The 21,418-nt window shown below is 35.8% G+C and overlaps 1 long non-coding RNA gene across 1 annotated transcript in view; it reads left to right on the top strand.

The window, feature by feature from the left end:
- The window catches only part of LOC103672169, a 124,756-nt gene that overhangs the window by 52,932 nt on the left and 50,406 nt on the right, over positions 1 to 21,418 (top strand). The window contains exons 4-7 of the long non-coding RNA XR_571103.2: positions 3,681 to 3,736; positions 7,292 to 7,431; positions 8,007 to 8,109; positions 11,826 to 11,870. This is a non-coding gene — a long non-coding RNA (uncharacterized LOC103672169). The remainder of the gene's footprint in view (positions 1 to 3,680; positions 3,737 to 7,291; positions 7,432 to 8,006; positions 8,110 to 11,825; positions 11,871 to 21,418) is intronic.

Here is a 21,418-nt window from a genome sequence, read left to right as displayed (position 1 = left end):
TAGCTATCCTATGTGATCCAGTCATGCTACCCTTTGGTAGTTCTGCTGGTGCAAGGAGAGGTGTCAGAATATCTATAGAAGTATTGAGCAATATCAGGTATATAAATGGTTCCCAGGCTTCAATTTAAGCCCCTTTATAATACAACTTCAGTTTAGCTCATTCCCCTGATCCTTCCCAGAAACTGAAGACATTGTTACTTCCAAGTACAAGGTTTCTTATCTCTCACCAGCTTCAGCAAGGAAGTCCTACAGATAGGAGTAAAAAAGGCCCAGGTAGGGGAGGGCAGAGACCACTTCTCACTCATCTCCATAACCCGAAGCCCTGTTAGTGGAATGCCTGCATATAATAGGCCCCTAGTACTTGTTGCTTTGTATGGAAGTTATTCCTCTCCCAAACTCTAAAATTAACTTACTATTTCAATATAGGTAAATAACTTTGCCTTTGTAAAGAGGGATAATGATACTAACCTCAAAGGGATGTTTCCAGAACAGGATAAATTAATACATCGGGGCATACTGGCTAATAAATGTGGTTAATAAATGTTTGCTGAATCAAGGAATGAACTCTAAAACACTATACAATGCCAGAAATGAGAAATTAATGAGTTATATAAAAAATTCCATGATAAATATTTTAGAGGCAGAACATCAGTGCTAATATTCTGGCTGATATTACTTGAGTAAATAATATAAGAATACATTTTTTCCCATGAGACTCCGTGAAGGTATATATTATTTGAAATGGGGATAAAAGACCATTTGGAGAGTTTTTCTTTTTTTTCTCCTATCATGTTAGCCTTCTTTCAAACAAACTCATAACCATTGATCTAGATTCTAGAATCAATGAACTGTGTATTCTTAATAATCCTCCCTAAATATTTCTTTTACTCTGTATTGATATTTTGACTGGTATTATGCACTATAAGTTTAAGATTTTATTACCTGACAGCAGATTCTGAATGAGTTTGGCAATTAACTGACAATCAGTTGATTGATTGACAAACCTTTGATTTCTAAATATACTTAAATTTTCTAGCCTACTCTTGCTATAATATACTCATCTTGGCTAGTAAATAATATATCCTCCATATGTGACCCTTCCATAAAATAATCCATTTTCCAATGGTTAAGCAATAAAGACCAGTAGGGAAAACTTGGTTGGGAATTGCTGCATATTATGCCCATTTATTGGGCATTGGTGGTGAAAATTATCTTGTTAATGCTTGTGAAAGGCCTGCAATAAATAAACCTGCTTAACCTTTAAAAAAATACATTTTCCTCTTTTCAGCATGGTACCATTTTCTTCAATTATTGCCTCGGAAATCCAGTCTCTAATATTTGTTCTTAGATTCTTTTGTACTATATAACTTATGTTGAATTATAGCTTTCCAAGCTGGCCACAGTTTGGTTTAAAATACCATTTTACTTCAAGGGCCTGGTTATTGGCAGGCCTTTCTTGAGCACTAAGAGGCGTAATCACAGCTGTTCTAAAAACTGGCCTTAATTAGTAATTCTTTCTTTGCTCCACTGTTTTATCTGTTTGGAATGAAAACTTGTAGAATTGAAGAAGGAAAGAATAGTGCCATTTTGGAAATAAATTTAGTATCATATTTCCATCTTTTAGGAGACGTGTGTATGTATATGATTAATAATACCCTGTTGTATATTTGGCTGAACTTTCATCCGTGCAGAGGCTAAGTTTTTTCTGCTATTGTCCATCTTCTTGGTCTATCTTTCCTTTAGGATTTGGAAATTTTGTTTTTATCCCTGAGCAATATATACCCTTTCTTCTTGTTCCTCTCTTTTCTTATTATAGGTTTTTCCCCCAGTCATTTACATTTTTATTATCTAAAATTCTATAATGCATTTAAATATGATTTCCAATCTATTTCTTTCCAATCTGTCATTTAAATGAACAGAATTCTGCTTAACTTATTATAATATAGACATTATTTGGTCTTTTTGAGCCATTTGTAGGTTTTTTTACTTTATGGTTTCAAGTTTTAGAATTTTACTTATTTATAGCCTTACCTTTTTTAAAAGTGATCGCTTGGATATTGAATGCATTGAGTAATGTGGTGGTTGTTAATGTGCCAGATATTTCCAGCTTTTTACCTTTCAGGCATCTAAGGGTATATCACCCCCAATCCCTGTTGTGGTTGTGAGGAGGGAGACATGGAACTGGTTAAGCCCAGTAAATTCTGAGCAAAAGTAATGTGGGTCAGTTCTTGACCAAAATATTCCCTTGACAGTATAGAATCTTCTGGAATTATCTTATTCCCTGGTATAGTGGCTGACAACATTTAAGATGTCCTTCCTATATGACCCTGGATCCTTGAGTCAGTTCAATGCTCAGAGCCCCCTGCTGGCCTACAATTGGCATATGTCATAAGCAAAAACAATCTTACTGTAAACCACTGAGATTTTGGGATTGTTTGAAACTATAGCATAACCTAACTAGATCGGCTGATTCAAGTAGTGCATGGTTTTGGCATTTTCTGTATGGTGTTAACAAAAACTGAGATAGGCAAACACTGCCAACACTCCCAGAACCCTACAGATCCCATCTCCAATCTCTGTACACCATTTTTCCCACTTCTGTATCTAGCAGATACACATGAAATTTTTTTTAGAGAACTGCCCTCAAATTACTGAAGCCACTTACTCTACGAGCAGACAAACCAGTGATTAACTGGCCCATAAAATCTCAGCTTTTTTTACCTGCAGAGAGGACAACTTTGAAATGAACTTCCACTCAGAATTCTCTGTCAGGATCCTTCTGAAGCTACTCCCTGAAAGACCTTGCAGGAAATCTCACCCTTGCTTAACTGCTTCTCCTTTCAATGCCCTACGTCTTGACTCCCTTATAATGTTCTCCTGGGAATTCTTCCTTCATGCATCACTTGTGCCTCTTGTTAGAATCCATTTCTGTGAAACCCTACTTAAGACTTGGAATGGTATATATATTATGTGTCTTCATAATTATGTTGAAGGAAATATGTTTGGCTAGATTTTAACTTACCATGCTATGTAAAAAGGATCAAACTTTAGAATGTTGTGCTTTAGCTTTAAACCATTTAAACCAGGATTTTGTCATGTTTAATATACTATTCTTTACCAGATTAAAACAATACTGCTACTTCATTTTCATTAGTAGGGTATGATTTTTATATCATTATTATGTCATTTCTCTGCTTTGAGTGATGGACTTGAAATCATTCTCTCTCTTCATAGTACTTAAGCATCTTCAGAGCCCAGAGAACATTGTAAGATACACTTAGGGTTAGGACAAAACTCTGATCATGTAACAGAGCAGAGCTTACTGGCCACACATGGTGAAATTTACTGACATACTCTCCTTACTGTAGTGATCTCATCAACTGTGCCCATTGGTGATGATGACACATGAAAGTAAAGGGAAAAAACCCACCTCTTTCTTCTGGTGATGCCTTTTGGTTTGAACTTTAAAGTGTTCTTAGCAAGATCTGTCCTTTTTGTCAACATATTATGCACACCGTTCCCTTTTGGTATACAATTCTGACTTTGACTTTCTCCTTGTTCAATTTTACAAGTTAAGGGTAATTTTACTGATGCTTAATTACATGTTTGGTTAGAAAATGCAATGCTTTAGCAATTTATAAATGTGGAATTTGTTTCATTCATTTGTTACATCCTTTTAGGCCACATGAGGAAAAGCCAACTGGAGGCAAATTACCCAAACTAAGCTACTGAAATGGTAAGGATCTTTTACTTCATCTTCTAAGGTAGTAGGATTCATGTAGACAGGTGAACTAAAAACAGCACCATCGGTATCCTTTGTATGTGTAGCAGTCTGTGAAGGAATAATGAATTTCCTCTTTGGGAAATGTCCCTTGTCATGAGGTAGAGATCTTTGAAATATATTTTGTTGGTCAAGGAAGGAGGAAGCAGTGGAGAACTCATGTATATTCTAGTTAATGAAGTAGAATATTTTTAAATTCACTTGCTCCTTATCTTTTTATCAGCTATTCTCTTTTTTCCCCTTTACATTATTTCTTGACGTAATTTTTATTTATGTGTTATGAGTAAAAACCAAAAGTTACAAGCAGGTCTTTAGGTGTCATCAACTTTATAGGGATGCAAGTGAAACCCATTTATACATCTATCCATTCTCTGTGCTTTTGAGAGAGTCATAGCTAGATAATAAACGATATATCTGATCATAGTAAACATTTAGAAAATAACGTGTCACTATCTATTGAATTTTAACATATACACATATCTTCTGACCTAGCCTATTCATTTTTAGGAATCTCTTGTACACAAATAAAGATGATAATATGTAAAACACATATACAACAGGGTTTGTTTTATCCTTGTTTATACTTGTAAAAACCTGGAATTAATCTGAATGTCTAAACATAGGTGAATGGCTATGTAAGTTAAGATACAATTATAATAAAGAATATTTTACAGCCATTAATATAAAGGAGTTAAAGTAATACTCCTGACATGATACGTAAATGTAAAACAGTTCTTGATCTATAAAAGGGCAGTTGTAGAAAAAAGCGTCTTGTATGGGCCAATTTCTTTTAAAAGAAAAAGAACTCTCAATATTGGTATGAGCATAGCGTCATACCTCAAAGAATGCACACTAAAATTTTAACATTTAACTCAGGGGCAACATAGCTGGGGAAAGAATGTGAGCTAATAACATTTTAATGCCTCTGTATTATTTAGCATGATACAGCAAGTACACATTTCTTTTGTAATTTTGAAAATGATAAAGTATATAAAGTTTTTTGACAAAAAATTGAGGAGAAAAAAATAAATAATATATCTGCCTCTATTATTTAGGAGGTTCTTTTATTATAATTAAAATTATTTTCTTTTAGTTTAAGGATTTCTGTTTTTTCTAGGGATTTCTACGTTTAGCTTTTGATGCCAGATTTCTTTGGGGTATAACTGTACAAAGACCCATTCCAGACCTTATTTATCTGCAGCGCTCCCAGATGTAATGTGAGGTAGAGGAAGGTAGAACTAGCTAGGCAAAGGTAGCCAGGTACCTTCTGCTGCTCCTGTCAGTAGGCAGAGGTTGCTCCTCTCCTCTGTGAATCCACCTCCAAAGAAACAAAGAGTGTGGATGTCCAAGTGGTTATTTCATAGGCATCACTAACGATCACCAACACCTCTGGGTCCCTGCTTTTTCTGGACATGCAAGAAGACCGCAATTTTCCTAAGCTTTTAAAGTAAGGCATGAGATAAGACTGGACAGTGACATGTGAGCCAAAGTAGTGTGCATTTTGCCAAGTGAACAATAATAAACGTTCTGTTGGTGTTTATTATCACAGCATAAACTGTTGTACCCGAGACCAGTTACAGCGCAAACATCAGTTGTTTGTGTAATACCTTGATCTTATGTACCAGCGTTGTCAGAATTTTTGTAGGCAGAAGACACAAAATTTTACTATTATCCGTGAGATGCAGGAAAGTTTTACTTCTATAAAATTTAAACTTTTACCCAGTGGACTTTGCTGTAAGGTCGATTGAGGTTCATATCTTACTTGGTAATACTGTACAAATGACTGCAACTCTCTGGGCCACGGTTTCTGTTAGTAAAATGAAAATACACATATGTTCCAGCACATGGTTCTTTGAATTAAATGAAATAATGTGTGTAACCCAGTGTTTTGTACATAGTGTGTGTTCAGAGACTGCTAGCTGCCTACTTGGTAGATCCTTGTGAAAATATTCTAAGTGGACTTGAAGTAGGGGAGAGAGAGCATTAAGATAAAAGGAAGGAATCTGTTATTGGCAATAGGAACTCCCACTCCCCCAAATTTGATTAGCTTTGCTCTTTGACATCCTGGAGTAATGTTGATGAAGAGTTTGTATTCTTTGGACTCTTAGGTGTTTGAGTTTATTACGTTTATTCCACAATGGGAGTAAAACTAAAGATTTGTCTCACTTAACTCTAATCTATACGTATTGACTGAGTCCTATTTGATTTTCTATTTTATTTTACATTTACTTAAATATATTATAATCCTCTTCTAGTTGAGCCCCCTTTTCATCATCTTCTACCTCACAGATGTTAGCTTCCAAGGTAAACAAAGTATCATTGCTCTATCTCCCAACTCTCTACTTCTGTTCCAAGACAGAAACTACCGAGGGAGATCTGAAAAGATAGTAGGGAAATGACACATGCACTCACTCTGGTGTGAAAGTCCCACACAGGAAATTTTATAGGTAGAAACACATGCCAGAAAAATGCTGGTAGTTATGCTTTCTATAAATTGGAGTAGTTCATGTATATCATTCATTCACATTTAAGACAATGGAACAATGGAATAGAAGAACTGCCACATCAATAAATTGAGGTGCTTGTTTGTATAAATCCATTTAAGTCATTGAGAGTTGGGATGGATGTGTTCAGTAATTTAACTTCTAGTTACATATTTGGGAAAGGTATTTTGCTGTGACACATTTAGACAGATTGGGGCAATTCAAACTTACAAAGTTGTGATATGGTGGTTGATAAACAGTCCACTTTGAAGGATCACTCCAGGACAATCAAAGTGTTTCCATTCTCTCTTACCAGAGATTGGTTTAGGAATGGCCAATTATGGCCATTGATATATGACAGAGAGTCTAGGAAGCACTCTGGCAAAGGTTCCCCCACTCTCTCTGGCTTAAAGAGACTCAAGAAAGAGATAATATATTTTCCCTCTAAATGTTGTCATGTTTGCACATGATGCATGGAGTTATTGCAGGCACTTTGTGACCCTGAGGTTATCATTTTGAGGACAAGTTTGACAAACTGAGATCTTTCATGACATGATTACACCTCTGATTATACTGATCCTGGAATTGTATTATTAGAAACTTCTTGTTATGTAAGATGATAATTTTTTTATTGTTTAAGACATTTGAGTGGAATATTTTGTTATTTGTGATCTAGGACATTTAAATTAACACATAGATTAGAAAATTTAATTTGGGATAGAATTCATAATAATTCAAGAATTAAATGAATATGTGCTTTACGAAAGAGAGCTCATGACAAACACACATTGCAATCTCTGCCCTCAGGTTTTGCAACTGAATAGTAATTAGACAAAATTGCATTACAACACAATGTTAGTATACAGTTATGTGATGGTCTGGTGTCACAAAATGGTGCCCAAATCAGTGTTTCAAGGTTGGAAAAGGTTTTCCGTAGGATAAAACTTCCAGTCTGGGATCAAAATGATTAAGGGATGTTGGCTAGGCATATGGAGGGACAACAGTCAAGACTATTTTTTCATGACAGATGACAAGAAGATATTGGCTGCTGTGACCAGGAAGCCCAGTGGTAGTTTCAGGCCCAGCTACCTCCAGTGCTCAAATCATGTCATCAAAATAACCTCAATACTACAGTCAACTGGAGGGATGGAGTTGCCATTTAAAAAGGTGGGTTAGGGGTATAAGTTTCAGAGGCATGATCTGAACATATTCATGTTGAGATACCAGTTATTTTTTCAGATGGGGCCCTCGATAGAATATTTAGATATATAAATCTAGAGTTCAGGGAAATTAAATGAATGTGTGCTTTACGAAAGAGAGCTCGTAGAGGTTATAGAGAGGCTGTAGAGACAAATTTGTGAGTCATTGGTATATGAATAGATAATATTTAAAGCCATGAAGCTGGACAAGTTGCTGTAGGTGTGAGAATAGATAGAAAAGAGAAGAGGTCCAAAGAATGGATTTTTGGGATTCCAATATGCCAGGATTGGGGAGATAAGAGAAAACCAGTAAAGAATATGATAATGAGCAGTCACAGATGTTGGATAAAAATCAGGAAAACCAGGTCTTGGAAGCAGGGATATGTAAATATGAGAAGCAGAGAGACTAAGAGAGAAGCATTCCACAGACCCTCCTTCCCCCACAAGCTTGTGTCTATGCCCCAAATTCAGCCTTCTCTCCAGTGTCTGTGGACGGAACATACGCCTACAAAAGGCCGTTCTTCCCTTTTTTGTATCTTCCAGCCTGTCTGATGTGGAAAAGAATAGTTTGAGCTAAAGGTAGAGGTTTGGCTTTATTTACCGGATAAAATTGAGGAGAGAAATGAACAAAACAGAAGAAAAATAAGTAAGTACTTACTGCTTTTATTTTCTTTTTCCTTAAGTCTTCTAGCCCAAGTTCTAAGCGGGTAGCTGGGGAATGAAAATCCCCGAAAGATAGTAAGTTACCATTCAGACCATAACCCTCCCACTTCACCTTCCTTATCCAAAGGTATTTCTACCATCAAATAGTTTTATATATCTGTTTACAGATATTAATATTCCTGTAAAGTTCCATAATCAGAACTTCTGAAATAAAAGTGATTTTCCACTTTCCTGCTTAATGCAGCTCTGTAACCAAACTCAATATATAGAAGGATGTAAGATATAATAAGTGAACAAGAGTCACTTAGTAATCAGGAGAGCTGAATCCTAGACTCAGTTGGGTCATTAGCAAGGTTTCAAATATGGGAGCAAGTAAGCCTTGAATTCAAACAGTCTGACTCTAGAACCTATACTCCTAACAGTGCTTGAACTGCCTTTTGGACTCCGGTGAGGATGACACATGTGAAAGTAATTTGACAACTTTAAGAGCACTCTGTGGGTACTATTACTACTATTACCCTTTTTTCTTATTTCAGAGATCATCCAGGATGACATCTGGATACTGCTTATACTCTAGTACCCACCCGTTAAAGACTCCTTTCTAAAGAATGTGTGTGTGTGTGCGTGTGTGTGAGCGCGCGCGCGCACACGCTTGCATAAATATGTAAAATACTGGTTGCTTTGGATTGATTTGTTGAGCCTATTTAGAAAATGTTTCTCTTTTCTAAACACCCATTGGCCTTATTGTCACTAGATGGCAGAAACAGATCCTACTTCTGTGGGAAAATGAGAGTTCGTTTTGCATTCGGGAAGGCCACAGAAAAGCTTCCCACAGACAATGTTTACAGGCTTTCTTTATTTTGACATTTCTTCTGAATACATTAATGTTTTTGGAAATTCCCTGTTAGGTCCCCTGCAGGGGTATGCTGCAAAGTGATCTTGGCTTACACAGAAAAAGAATGGCTTGCATTATGCACTTTGCATTTCAGTTTACAATTTTAGAATCTAAAACTACTTTACTTAAGGCGGGGGGAGAGTGTGAAGAGGGTGGAGTTAAATAGTAAGAAAAATCAGGATATTGTATCCCATTATGAAAGCACTGCCACCATAATATTTTCTCTGAGCCACAGATGCCTTTATTAGAATTCATTCTCTTTAGGGTAAGGGGAATTGACAGTCAGGATGTCAAATATAAATATATTTTAAAATTCTCCGTGTGAATTTTTATACTGGAGTGAGAATGTTTTATTTTTAATTTTTTTCCTAAATTAGTTATTGCTTCAAAGTGCTATTAGTTCCTTATAAAATTAAATAATTGGGGTGGTATTTATTTTAAAAGCCAAACTGATGATTTAGAAGCTAAGAACAATGTTTCCTTGGTATCCAAACAATCATTGATCCTTAATTGCTTTGTACACATGCCAATTATGACCTTCCTTAAAAATGCCCAAGGCAAAATGTTTTAATTCAGAGAGAGCATTATTCTGTGTTCAGGCTGAAATTATATATATATATATTTGTGTGTTTGTTTTTCAGGCTGAAATTATAGATTAAAGATTATGCTGTGTACATATATTCCCCTGTATCTTTGAAAACACTTTAAAAATAATCTTATATTTTAGAAATTATTTTTATTCCTCTTACAAAAAAACTTTTTAGCTTCTTTAGGATTATATCTGGCCCATGGAAAGGACAGTTTTAACCTTTTATTTACTTCCTTAAAATTCAACTTTAAAAAATATATTTCATTATAGTTGTGGCTATGGGAATTCCAAAGCCATAGGAAGAAATGCTTGGTGAATTCATTTGCATACCAATACCCAGAATGCTTTTCCAGCTCACTGCTATTTAATCGAAGTCAGCTGGTATCAGAGCCCTGGGAAAAAACTGAACCATTTTGACATGCTTCTCTGTGCATGCACTGAGTTCTTTTTCTGCACCAGGAGCACAATGAAAACTCAAAATTTCATCTCTCCTATGAAGTTTTTATAAATACTAGAATATTTTAAAATTTGTATTTCTTTACAACTTTCTTTTAACCCTTCCTATGAAACGTTACTCTAATTATTATTGTGATGAAATTCTAATGGATAAGTGGGTCTCGAACTACTGATTACTTGGAATATAAGTTAACTTGGGTAGCTGGTGACTCTGAACACAAGTGGGAGAATTGGAAGAACATATACTTCCATTTAAAACAAAGATGAAATTAGAGAGTGTTGTGTAGTTGGGGAGATCTATAGGTTTAGTGGCTGGAAGTTGATGGTCAAGGATCATGCAAGATAAGAATTCGGCAGATCTATTTTAGATTATTATGAAATGGTTCTGATCAGAGGTAAGGGCTAGTGAAGTAGAAAGTGCGAGTTTTCTAGAGTGTGTCAAAACGATGTCAACCAAAGCTATTTAATGGTATTGGGGATTCTTGTTAATATGTTATGGTGTGGTGATAGCATTGTGGATGTGGCTTTTTAAGAGGGTCATTCATTAGAGTCGTATATAAAAGTTTTACAGATTAAATGATATGATATCCAGGATTTTCTTTAAAATAACATGGGAGTGGGAGAAAAGAGTGGGGTAGAGATGAAATAAGATTGCCACGTGTTGGTAACTTTTGAATCTGGGCAATGGATACATGAGGGTTCATTATACTTATTCTGTCTACTCTTGAATCGGCTGAAAGTGTTCTACAATAAAAAGTTTTGAAGGTGAGAAATGAAGAAATAAGTCATAAGTTATAAGTCATAAGCATTTGAGTTAATCTTCATTTCCTTTTCTAAAAAAATGTTGTGATTTATGTTCTTAAGTACTTTATCACATACATCTGTATGAAAGAAAGTTACTTCCTTAATTAATAAATAAGAAAAGGGAAGCCATGCATATTTCTCTTGAGTTAATATCCTCCTTCTACCTGCTTTACAGCTTAGTCTATCTCTCCTGGATCTGTAATCATGTTCTCTCTTCTAGACCCTATTCAGTAATATTAAGAGTCTCTTTCATCTTAATTTTTGTCTTGGATCTCACATCCTCTTCTTACTACTCTCTCTTTTCTCTCTCTGCTTTCATAAGATTCTTTAAAGGATCGTCTTAAATTTTCTCTATTCCTTTCTTACTCTACCATTCTTTTAAAAAATAGTGGAAAATGTATCATGGATTCAAATAAGCAAATGACAATAAAATAAATACCCATGTATCAATTAGCTGTGAATAAATAGAATATTATCAATAACTTGAAATTTCTAATGTGTCTCCTTTATCTCCCTTTGGCTATTTTGTATATAATGAATAAGGTGGACACTATACTGAAACTTTTGCTTGTCTTTTCTATTTTTTTCTTTATTGATTTACCACTGTGTATATATTACTAAACACTATCACTCAGTTTTGCCTGCTTCTTAACATTTCATGCTTTGAATCATAATATAGTGTTTTTCTGTGTTATGCTTCTTTCACTCAACTATGTTTTAGGGATTCATCTATGTTGATAAAACTAATTAAGTTCATTTATTTTTACAAATGTATACATTTTCTTATAGCACGATCTATATATTTCATTGTTCGCAAACATTTATCCAGGTTTTATGCCCTTAGAACATAGTACTGTGCATATGCATATCCTAGCGTATATGCAAATGGTGACATGTATACGAATTCCTCCAGGGCATATTTGGGTCAAAACATGGCTATCTTTGTCTTATCTAGGTAAAGGCAAATTGTTTCCAAGATATGAACCACAACCAGTAACAAGTAAGTTTTCTCATAGTTTCAAATTATTGTATATTGTGTGTGGAATACTTTCGTTAATGTGGTGTGCTGTCATATGAAGAAGTAACTTAATGAATTGTAAATTCTTTGATTGCTGAGAAGGTTGAGCATATATTCCTATGTTTTGTTGGACAGTCAAGTTTCCTACAGTGTGAATTGTCTCTTCAAGATGTTTGACAATTTCTATTTAATTTCTTAACCTTATTACACATAATGGTAGGAGTACTAGTTATTCTCCAATCCATTCAGTTTTGGTTGCTTCTGCCATATGTCCATAAATTTGCTCTTGTTGGGGTCTTTACTAATGTCCATGTTAATAAATCCAGTAGACAATTTTCGGTCTTCATTTTACTTGATTTTTAAATTTTTCCATTGCACTTAACAACTCCTTTTTTCCTTGGCATCATATTCTTCTGATTTTTCTCTACCCTGGCTTTTCTTTTCAGTCTCTGACTGCTTCTTTTCTGTTCCTCCTCTTCCTCCTTCTTTTCTTCCCCCCTCCTCTCCCCCCCCTTTTTTTTACCAATCTCTAATAACTCTTGTTATTTAGGCTCTATCCTGAACTCTCTTTTCTTTTCACTATCTACTGTTTTCCTAGAACTTTATATGAGTGGCTCCTTTTGCCTAAATTCTACAATACATTTTCTTTCTTCCGCTCTATAAACCAATCCCCAGTCCTCCCCTCTCTGTTTCTCTTTTTCCTCCACCATTACCCAGTTCTCGCTGCTTTTAACACTCATTTAACACTACAGGTTTCATATTCAATGGAAATTACCCTGGAAGATCTTCCCCAACTTCTCAGTCCAAATGATACAAACTTTTATCACCCTGTGCTTTTCTTATGTATGTAGTTATTTGTGTATTTGATTCTTGACTATATGCCCCAGTAGACTCAAACATTCATGTGTTGACTCTGTACTTGTTTGTTCACACCTGCATCCCCTGCGCTCAGTATTGTTCCTGATATATAGTGGGGTCTTAGTAAATATTCTTGAATAAAAGAATAAACAGACTCAGGCCAATGACTTTGGATAACTGAAAGATGATATTCAACTGCAAAGGGAATTTAAGAGGGAATAGGGTTTATAAGAGAAGGCGAGGGTTTAGTTTTGGACATGTGATGTTCCAAATGCTTTTTTTTTTTTAAAGTTTTATTTATTTATTTGACAGAGATAGAGACAGCCAGCGAGAGAGGGAACACAAGCAGGGGGAGTGGGAGAGGAAGAAGGAGGCTCACAGCAGAGGAGCCTGATGTGGGGCTTGGTCCCACAATGCCGGGATCACACCCTGAGCCGAAGGCAGACGCTTAACCACTGTGCCACCCAGGCGCCCCCCAAATGCTTTTTGAGTGAGATAGTCATGAAGAAGGGCAACAGAATGCTTTGAACATGGATCTGACACTGAAGAGAACAGTATGGCTTGGGATTATTGATCTGTAAGTTATCAATACATGGAGGATAAATGAGATAAGGAGAAAAAAAAAATGGCCCAGGAGCACATGTAGTCTGAAAAAGAAAACTATAGACAGATGCACCCTAGGGGCTGATCTGGTCTAATTCAGCAACTTTACTGTCCTCTTTGGCAGATTTTCTCAGCTCAACATATTGGGCCTGAGAGGCACTGAGTTATAGAAATAAAATATTTAATTTTGTAACATTTCTGAATATATATTTTTCATATTTCCATATACTCTATAATGGGCACAGCATTGTACAATAGGAAGGCATATGTCTATGTGTGCTTATTATTTTTTAACCATTATGCTTCTTAAAGTCCTCAGATAGCCTTCTAAAAGACTCAATAAAAGTCAAAATCTTTATATATCATGCCCTGTATGGTTGTCTGCCTCCTCCCAGTACATCTTTGTCTTCTCTTTTTCTGCTTTCCCATATGCTCTGACCCCACAGGCCACCTCAGTGTCCTCTGGAGATGCCAAGTGCCCCTCTGCCTCAAGTGCTTCCCCTGAGGAAGACAAGCTCCACCGATGTATTTGCTATTGGCATAGCTTGTTTCCTTCTTTCTTCATGTTTCTGGTCAAATATCACCTTAACTGAATGGCTTTACTTAACTCACCATCTGAAATAGCAACCTGTCCCCTTTATTGGCTTTCGTTTTCTTCTTTTCCTCCTATTTATTTAACTTACATCTCTTCCCTGCCTCCTCTTCAATAGAATAAGGTTAATGAGAGCATGAGTCCTTGGTGTTGGCTCATTCTTATAACTCAATGCTTATACCAGTGCTTAGCACTTAAAAGCCATCTACAATGCTTGTGAAATGAATAAGGGTGTCAAAAAAGACAGCAGAAGATGCAGAAGAGTTATGGTGTGGTGATTAAGTTCAAGGATTCTCGTCTGCCTGCCTGCGTGTAAACTCTATCACCCACTTATTGGGCAAATTACTTATCTTTCTGTACCTCATTTTCCTTATATTTCAATTGAAGATCATAATTCCACTTACTTCTTAGTGTTACCATGAGGAGTAAAAAAGATATTACACAGAAACCCTAGTACCAGTGTGCAGTACATAGTAAGCCCTCAGTAAGCACTTAACCCTTATTATTAACAGCCCAAATCAATGCAACTTATGGATTTCACCATTTATTTGGGAAATAATTATTGAGTACCACTACATGCTAGACATTTTGTGGGGTTTACAATGATTAATAGTATATATATATACCTTAAAAACTATTTCATGAGACCAGAAATTAAAGATATATTTATCATTTAAATAATTTTGAATCAACCTGCAATTTATTATCAAGTGTCCAACACTCAAATACTCTTTTGAAGAATAGCATTTTTTTCTTTTTACTTTATACATCTGTAAGTACCAATTCAAATTTCCATCAGGGCTCAGCAAATTGATATTTACTGAAACTCTAACTGGGAAAATTCTCCCTTCAGCTCGTATGCTATTGATCCTCAGCTCAATGAAGAGAAACATAAAAATCTTCTAATAATTATACTCCCACTCCAAAATCTGTGGTTTACAAGCATAGGAAATAGTCAATGATAGATTCAAGATACTGCCCCTTTATCATTTATCTTACTTTAAATGTTATTCATTTTGCATTTTTTTTCCCCTGTGAGTTGAGGAAGCAATGAGTAAATGTGGCTTATGGCTTAAAATAACATGCATAAAGGTATTCAAAAACCATTCTTTCTCCTTCAGTCCTTACCGCTCACCCTAAACACCTGCTCAGGTGAGCACCAGTCAACAACACTTCTTCGAGACCACATCTTCTTAAGAAATTCATTTTCTCTCTTTCTTTCTTTCTTTCTTTCTTTCTTTCTTTCTTTCCTCTTTCTCTCTTTCTTTTTTTTTTTTTTTGGTGTTCTCTCAAAAACTCCTTTAAAGCTCCTGTGATATGTTGCCTAGATCCTTGCTTATCACCTTGTGATCTGTGTTTGTTGGCTGCTGAATGATATTTTTCTGTTTTTGAAAGGCAGCATATTGTTTAATCTGAATTTCCTCAACATTAAAAAAATAATTTTTAAGAAGCAAGATAAAGGCCTATCTTTAAATCAGGTCTGATGTGTTTTCCAGGAAATTAACAATAGCTTTATGAGTAACTGTTATAATTTGGGCAGCATTTGAGGAGTTTCCTCTTCTTATCCCATTCCTCCAATCAAAACTATTCCCACCCATTGCTAGCCAGAGTGTAAAATACACATTCGAGTATAATTCTTTTGGATCCTGAAAGTTCTTAGTCCTTTCAGAGTCCTGTGCTCAAGTAAAAGTAATAATGAAGGAATATAAGTTCTATATTTTATTACTCTAGCACTCTAGGAACTTCAGAAATATGGTCTGTGTGCCTGGGGAGGTGGGGGATAGTGTCTTGGTGTGTGGAGAGGGGACATCATAAGAGACACTACAGAAGGGACTTATGAGAAAAGGCATCTATTTTGTTTTTTCCTAGAGCCTTCCATGAGAAAGTAGATTTAGATCTGTGAACTAGAATGCAGTTATAGTTCTAAAATTTAAGAATAAAAGGAGTATGTTTTAATTAATTGGGCTTTCATTGACACTTGCACTTCTTAATGGGAGGACAGAATATTTGATAAAAATAATTTAGTCTTATTAAGTTCTTTCTTTGACATTAGAAACCCTTAATTTCAAAAAAATATTTCCTATTAAGTTTGTGAGTCACTTACCAACCTTCCACCAAATATGTTATTAGTGTTATGGACATTTAGTGTGTTGCCAGTATGTGATTATTATCAATCAGTTGCTCTAAATAGTGTCATACATTTGCAATAGTTTTAGCCCAAGATACACTTCTACTTTCTTTTTTAATTTATTTTTGCACCAATAGGCTTCAACTTGCCCCCAAAGATTTTGTGAGCTAAGCCTCCTGATTGTTTTTAATGAAAAAAGCTTATTGCCATTAGCAAACTAGGTATAATGCTCATGACTAAAAGAATTATGAAACTCCTAGGGATGAGCTGGGGATTTTAATACTCTGCTTAAATCAAACAGAGAAATTAGGTTCAATGCTGAGAGAAGAGAATGCTGTTTACCAGGGCACATCTATGAGGTGGCTGTGATAAACCAGGCTCCATGCCAGATTAAAAAGGCAGGCTTCTTCTAGTCAAAGAAGCTTATAACCTTGTGCTGAAACAAAAACATAACTGATCCCTTAACAAGCAATGTTTCAAGCTCTCTGAAAGAAACCAATGAAGACACCAGAGAGAACTTTCAGCTGTATCTTGAATGTTGTTCAAGCATTTGGGAAAAAAACAAGGACATTTTAGGAAGAGGGAAGCATGTGCCCAGTAGTAGCCAGGAGTGGTACACTAAAATGTGTAGGCAAGATCAGAAAGATGGAGACGAGTGCTGAGAAGTAGAATAAGAGAGGCCGGGGGCTTTTTAAAGTGTGGTTGAGTATGGACTTCATCTTGTACATTATAAAAACTACTGCAGTTTTAGAAAGATCATTCGGAGTGCATTTTGAAAGATAGATTGAAGTCAGAATGGTATTCCTCTAATTAAGGCAAGAAATCAAGAGGAGGGGCGCCTGGGTAGCACAGTTGTTAAGCGTCTGCCTTCGGCTCAGGGCGTGATCCCGGCGTTGTGGGATCGAGCCCCACATCAGGCTCCTCCGCTATGAGCCTGCTTCTTCCTCTCCCACTCCCCCTGCTTGTGTTCCCTCTCTCGCTGGCTGTCTCTATCTCTGTCAAATAAATAAATAAAATCTTTAAAAAAGAAAAAAAAGGAAAAAGAAATCAAGAGGAAAGTGATTAAGTTAGTGCCTGTCGGAACTGAGAAGACAGGAGGAATTTCCGAGTTGCTTTGGGTAACTGACGGGTTAGAGAATGAAAGGAAAGTTTCTTGCTTGACGACTAGGTCAAGGGTAGCATATTTCGATAGAGCATATGGAGGGAGAAAACATGTAAGAGTGAAAGAGAATTTGTAGCTTGAGCACCTTTAACCTGAGGTTAACAGGATTTATGGGTAAAAATACATAGTAGGGAGTTAATAACAGTGATTAGTAGCTCTATAAAGAGATCTTGTCAAGAGATACAGAGTATTTGAACTTGTCAGGAATAGGAATGAGATAATACAGAGAGTGAGTAAGGTGAAACTGGAAATGGACGAAGAAAGGGACAGTGAGGAACATGGAAACTTAAGAGCCCTGCAGATAAGGCCAATGTCCAAAAGGGACAAACAGTGTTGTCGGAAGTGAGTAGAGAACCAACAGAATGTTGCATTATCCTAGCTAATGGAGACAGAACTTTCAAAGGTATGGGAATGGTCAGTACTGCCAAAGGTATCTTTGGGATCAAGGGAAATGAAGGCTTAAAATCGACCCTTGACTTTGGTAATTATGAGATGATTATTGATCTTAACAAAAGCAGTTTATTTTGGATATTAATCCCTTGTCAGATAAATGAATTGCAAATATCTTCTTCCATTCAGTAGATTCTCTTTTCATTTTGTTCATGGTTTCCTTTGCTGTGCAAAAGCTTTTTATTTTGGTGTATTCCCAATAGTTTATTTTTGTTTTTGTTTCCCATGCCTGAGAAGACTTATCTAGAAAAATGTTGCTAAGGTCAATGTCCAAAAGACTACTGCCTGTGTTTTCTTTTAGAAGTTTTATGGTTTCAGATCTCACATTTAGTATTTAGTCCATTTTGAATTTACTTTTGTACATACGGTGTAAGATAGTGGTCCAGCTTCATTCTTTTACGTGTAGCTGTCCAGTTTTCCCTGTACTATCTACTGAAGAGACTTTTTTTTTTCTCCATTGCATATTCGTATCTTCTTTGTCAATGATTAATTGATCATATAAGGATGGGTTTATTTCTGGGCTTTCTATTCTGGTCTGTTGATCTATATTTCTGTTTTTGTGCCAGCACTATACTGTTTTGATTACTACAGCTTTGTAGTGTATCTTGAGATCTGGGATTGTGTGAACAAGAGTCAAATTTAGTGGTTAAGAAGGGTGTGGGAATTGTGGAAATTGAACATATGCATTGCATGTGACTCCTTACGAAGCTTGAGTCTAAAAGAAACAAGAAATTAAAAAATAAATTTGTGACATAGAGAGTAGGCGAGGAAAAAAGGTTTTCTAAATTTATTTTTCATCTTTTCTTTTTCCAATAAAAGATGACTAAAAGAACTCAGGTGAGAGGAAAAACATTAAAGAAATATATTGTATGTAATATCACTTTTCATTTATAAAATAAGATATTTAATGTCTATAGAAGCAGAAGGTATCTCTCAGAATAAAGGTGATCTTGATATTAAATACTTTATGAAAAACTCTATTTCTTTTCTATTATGATGTTGATCAGTAAAAACTTGATTGTTGAGCAGAAATATTGATCTAGATAAGAGGCAAAGGTCTATTCTTGAATAGGAATAAGGGCCATTTCTTTCCTGGAAGCAGCATGGGATGAGATTATGATGTTTGAGGAGTGAATCATTTTTTGAAAAAAGGTAAGAGGCAGGAAGTTGAGAAAATCAATTCTAGATGAACTTGGTTTTCTCTACAAAACAGGAGGCAAATATATAGTAAGGGTACATAGGTAAATGTTTAATATTGGTTTCAAAGGAATAATGAAGTTTTGGGACACATACTGTGGAAATGAAGAAGAGTACTAATAAAAGGCATTAAAAATTAATTTAATTAAAAAAATTACCCACCTAAAGGGCATTGTTCACATCAGAAGCCATATATTTGTAAAAGTCCCAAATGTCATGACTTTGATTTTTCTCTAGTACTGTTTAGTCTGTAGAAATAAAGAGAGTGGATGACTGTGCTTATCCAGGGCTGAATGTGTACAGGGCAGAATAGAGGACTTGAGATGCTGCCAACAGAAAGACGATTGTTGGCTGGATAAGGAAGAAGGTACAACCTGAAGAAAACCCACACAGAGACCTGGAGGACCAGGAAGAGTGATGCCTGATACTTCTGGAAGTGTAAGTGCACTCAGAGAAAAGAAGGAAAAGAGCCAGCACTTCTTACAAATGTATTGGGAACTACATACATCCAGAATGATTCCAAGTGCCTATGAATTGAAAGAAACCCCAGGAAATACAAATGACCCTGAGGAAAAAAAAAATTTTACAAAACAAATCAGGATGATTTTTCAATTCATTATGTGTAAAGTGGTATCTTTAGGGCAAAGACAATAATACAAATACAGAGTAGAGAAATAGACAAAGATGAGTGGAATAGATTTGGGAAATATCTCAACAAAGGTCTTTGGGGTGGAGGAAACAATCTGGATTATTTTCTTTTAGGCAGTTTCAGAAATTTGAGGATTTAGGGACATTTTCGAAAAGTTAGTTGAATGTGTACAAGGCAAGAAATATAAGTGAATTTCCTAACTGTAAGAAAGTAAAAAAAAAATCTATGAAATTGTCTCCCATCTCTACCCATAGCACAAACAATAGGCTGTCAGGAGCAATGTGCACGAAATTGTTTGTTGCGTAGATATATTTATTCCAGGCAGAACATCAGGAGTCTGTATCATGTTCTCGGTTATAATTTACATAGTGACTTTGTATTTTTTTTCTCGCGGGTTCTAAAAATAATGTTTTTCTAGGAATGGATGGCTATATACAAAACAAGCATTAGCTAGTTCTCTGATGTCAGATTTATAATCATACAATACATTGAATAAGATAATAATAAATGACTCATGAATGGATCAAATGATGGATCTCATATTTGACGTGCACGTAGTCTTACCCTAGGCCACCGAGCCAGACTTTCAGATGGGCCCTTACCTTTTCATTGCTCTCTGTGGGCCATAGCTCTCGTCAAGCAGTGTCCCTGGACAGCTGGCTCTGCCATGAACCATCTGGAGTTCTTACTCCCTGGTGATGCCCATTACAGAAAAGTTTGAAGTCCTCAACTTCACCTTTAGGGAATCTATATATCATTTAATGAGACATTCAGCAGCACATCTGCAAGATGATGTTGACCAAAAAAAAAAAAAAAATGTTTGGAAGAATTCTAACAGTTTTATTTTAAGAGAAATTATAACCATATAAAACTATTGGTATCTGGAGAGGTCTACCTTCCTAAGGAGCAACAACAAACACAAACTGAGCAATTACTATGTCCCAAGTACTGTGCTAAGTGCTTTGAATGAATTATTTCACTATGCTCACCAAATAATTATTTATAATTTAAAATTAGAAATCTGAGTTTTTATGGGTTAAGTAACTTCCCCAATAATTGAAAAGTGGACTCTGAATTCAGAACAGTTTGTGTACATGTGCTCATTCAACTTTTTGTTTATGGAGGACCTGCTGAGTTTAAGGTATCGTTTTAGGTACAAGGAATAGGAAGATATGTAAAACATACATTTCCATTCAAGCAGTTCATACTTTCATAGGCCACGTAAATATGCAGACCACCTTCTAGAATATACCATGGCAAGTTCTAAAATAGAACTCTGAAAACAGTTCTTTGGGGGTAGATAGGAGAACAGTTTTTCCTAAGGACCAAGAGAAAGATCTCACAGAGGAGGTGAATTTTGAACTGGGCTATGAAGTATGATTGGATTCTACTACAGAAACTTGGGGTTCACTGGAATGATTCAGCTTGGGCATTTTGTTCTCTACAACTTGAGAAAACTGACAAGGTCTTATTTAAAAACATTCTGCTGCCTTATGCTTTTGGAGGGTGGGAGTGGGTGGGTGGTAAACAGTAAAAAAACAGAGGGAGGGAGGGAAGATCAAAGAGGAAAAGAAAAGAGAGTGGAGCCAGATATCAAGAAAGGAGAGGGAAATTTGGAAGTAGGTCTATGTAAAATAGAGAGAAAAGAAGGATTAATAATGATTTCAGAAGTGATTGAGAAAAGGAAAGACAGAAGCCAAGAGGAGAGAGGGAATCAGGGGACTGTTGAAATAAAACACGGGGAGGCATGATGAAGGAAACAGAGCAGAGATTTTGGGTAAGAAGACAAAAGCAACTTTAAAAGATATTATTGCATGGTTATTTTATTTATTTTAAAATATTTTATTTATTTATTTGAAAGAGAGAGAGACAGAGCATGAGGGTGGGGTTG

This window comes from Ursus maritimus, unplaced genomic scaffold (genome assembly GCF_017311325.1).
Source record: "Ursus maritimus isolate PB19 unplaced genomic scaffold, ASM1731132v1 scaffold_5, whole genome shotgun sequence".
Taxonomy (NCBI): domain Eukaryota; kingdom Metazoa; phylum Chordata; class Mammalia; order Carnivora; family Ursidae; genus Ursus; species Ursus maritimus.
This window is presented reverse-complemented; position numbering and strand designations above follow the sequence as displayed.